This window comes from Dermochelys coriacea, chromosome 1 (assembly GCF_009764565.3).
Source record: "Dermochelys coriacea isolate rDerCor1 chromosome 1, rDerCor1.pri.v4, whole genome shotgun sequence".
Classification (NCBI taxonomy): Eukaryota; Metazoa; Chordata; order Testudines; family Dermochelyidae; genus Dermochelys; species Dermochelys coriacea.
Genome location: NC_050068.2, coordinates 211,375,085 through 211,378,416, shown reverse-complemented (window position 1 = coordinate 211,378,416; position 3,332 = coordinate 211,375,085).

Genomic DNA, 3,332 nt, shown 5'->3' with positions numbered 1-3,332 from the left:
AAGCGGAGGGTTTGTTTATTGCTGCTATGGAAACCCAGGAGATGGGTGGGAACTCTTGCCAGGATCTGCTGCCATGGCAACAGTTGGTGATTGACAAGTCCCCATTGGCCAGAATCCCTCGGAAATTGGCAGGAGTCGGACAGGAGAGACTCAGAAGTTGATTGGCTGCCACTTGATAGGAGGAGGTGGTGTGTGATTTGCATGAGATCCTTTGAGAACGAGCAGGGGGGAGAAGGCAGGAGCGAGCGGGGCTAGGAACTGGGGCGGGGCCACTGGGTGGCTGTGATGTGGTCATAGTGCTGTAAAGGAGGGGTGGTGGGGGTGCAGAGCTTTGGAGGGAAGGACTCTCTGTTCTGCCCAGGGGGCTGCAACCTAGCATGGCTGAAGGAGCACCAGCAATCATAGGAGCTGGAACTAGGGGTGCTGCTGCACTCACTGGCTTGAAGTGTTCCCATCATGTACAGGGTTTACAGTTTGGTTCAATGGCTCTCAGCATCCCCATTAAAAAAACTGTTCCAGAACCCCTGCCAGAAATGGCCTGCTCTGTAGAGCCCAGCAGCTCCAGATGAGAGGTGCTAGCCAGGCCAGGCCATGCTGGTGCTGTGGCTGCCCTGTGCTGGGGTTGTGGCAGTGCTGTGCTAATGTTGACTCAGTTAGGCCATGCTGTGGCTGCACTGTGCTGGCTGAACAGCATCTGTGGATCCAGCATTGACATTTTTGATCTCTTGTCAGTTAAGCTTGGAAATCATTTTGAACCGTAGGTGCTTTAACTAGGGATGCAGGGGGTGCTACTGCTCCTCTGACTTGAAGTAGTTTCTATTATGTATAGGGTTTACAATTTGATTCAATGGCTCTCAGCACCCTCACTCCACAAATTGTTCCAGCACCCCTGTTTTGAACCCACAATGTTTACAATCATCAGCTGGGAAACATTCAGGTAGAACCCATCCCTGCTCGGTGTCAGTGACTGTCCAGCCACCACCAGAGTGCAGCTAATACCAATGTCCAAGGTGCTATTTCCATGATCTCTAATGTACACTATTTCACGGCCCTAATGTTCCTGTTACACAAGCTGTGACTCTTGCGTTCTGCTGTTCAGGGGACTGGACTGATTCAGTCTGTTCTGGTCACTGTTCAATGTGCATCTTAAACCCCAGCCCCCATAGTCCATCTGTCACCTAGGAATCTTGCCACAAACCCAGTTTTCTCCTGCAGCCTCTCTGCGCAGGATCACTTGACTGTGCTGATCAACAAGATCTGCCAAATTCTACTTCCTCTTCCCCCACAGTTCCCCCTGTTCCTTTGATCTAGACTCTGTGGTTCCTTGAAGGCTCTCCACTTCTAATTTCTCCTCCTACTTAATTGGCCCCATCCCCTCCTGGTTGCTCACTTCCTTTGCCTCCATTCTCATGATCCCCTCCCTTCTTAACCTCTTTTTGTTTTCTCTTTTAATACAAGCCTGCTCCTCTTCCCCAATCTCAAACAGCCATCCCTCCACCTCCTCTGCAACTCCAGTTGCTGCCTCATACTTAGGGCCTTACCAAATTCACGGTTCATTTTGGTCAATTTTACAGTCATTGGATTTTAAAAACTGTAAATTTAATGATTTCAGCTATTTAAATCTGAAAATTTACATTGTTGTAATTGTAAGGATTCTGACCCAAAATGGAATCGTGGGGGAGTGTCGCAAGGTTATTGTAGGGAAGGTTGCAGTACTGCTACTCTTACTTCTGCACTGCTGCTGGTGGTGGCTCTGCCTTCAGAGCTGGGCAGCAGGAGAGCGGCGGCTGCTGGCCGAGGTCCCAACTCTGAAGGCAGAGCCACTGTCAGCAGCAGCACAGAAGGAAGGATGGCATGGTATGGTATTGTCATCCTTGCTTCTGTGCTGCTGCCTGCAGAGCTGGACCCTCAGTCAGCAGACGGCACTCTCCAGCTGCCCAACTCTGAAGGCAGAGGCGCAGAAGTAAGGATGGCATAGTATGATATTGCCACCCTTAGTTTTGCACTGCTGCTGGCGGGGTGCTGTCTTTAGAGCTGGGCGCCTGGCCAGCAGCTGCCGCTCTCCGGCCACCCAGCTCTGAAGTCCGTGCAGAAGTAAGGGTGGCAATACTGCAACCCCCCTAAAATAACCTTGCAACCCCCCCTGCAAATCCCTTTTGGGTCAAGACCCCCAATTTGAGAAACACTGGTTCCCCTTGTGAAATCTGTATAGTATGGGGTAAAAGCACACAAAAGATCAGATTTCACAGGGGGAGACCAGATTTCAGAGTCCATGACTTGTTTTTCATGGCCGTGAATTTGGTAGGGCCCTACTCACATTTTGTCTTTCCTCTGTTCACACTGTTTCAACTGCCATTTACCTTGTTGGCTCACAGATCAACCTCTCTGCTCCCACGCTGTCTCCCTGACTGTGTCCTATGGGGAAATGGATTAGATGCTATATGATGGGGCTTCTCCATCTCTTGGGCAAACTCCTGGAGCATTCATAGGGAACAATCCTGCCTTGGGTCCCTTCTTCTCATGGGACTTTGCCAGACTGATTTCACACCATGTGGTGAAGGGGCTCATCCCATTGATTCTGTGTTTACCCACAGTCATTATGCTTATATCATGAGGGGGTTTCTTCATAGGACATTTCAGACCCTTTGTAATCTATCACATGCTTTGGCCCATCCCCTCCAGCTCTAAATCCTGCAGAAAACCCTGGAGAGACCTTACTAGATATGCTCTTACATTCAATTGCTAATGGTTTAAGGACCTTGTAAAGTTAATCTGGAAAATCAGTTCTGGGAGTGGGGAGGGGAAGGGCTTGTGTGCTTTCCCCCCTTTCCCCCGCCTTTCCTTTTATTTTGATGGATTTAAAAAGACCTGGAAGGCTTTTGTTTGTGTTTAATTTTTTTCCAGCCTGACTTTTACAATAACAATTCAGGTCTTGTCTACTTTCTTTTTCCTGGAAGACTCTATGGAGGATTGGAGAATGTGTATTCTTATGAAATCAGATTCATTTGAGAGGAGAAAGGGTGTTTGGGTTTTTTTTGTTTTTTGTTTTTAAATTCAAGCTGTGTAAAACTTTTTTTTTTTAACACCTAACCATATACAATGCCTAACAAATAGTTTGGAGAAGGATCTTTAACAAAAAGAGGTTAACACTCTGTGACTCTTCAGTGACCCAATAAGAGAACTCCCACTCCATGTATCTGTGTCCTCTAAGGAGCTGGCAGCAAAAAGTAGGGAAAATGAGATTTGGCATTCCTGACAGTTCTAAAATTAAAAATTAAGCAGAGCCCCACCCACTCTTTCCCACTTAAAGTTTTTTCAGGACTCTCTATTCT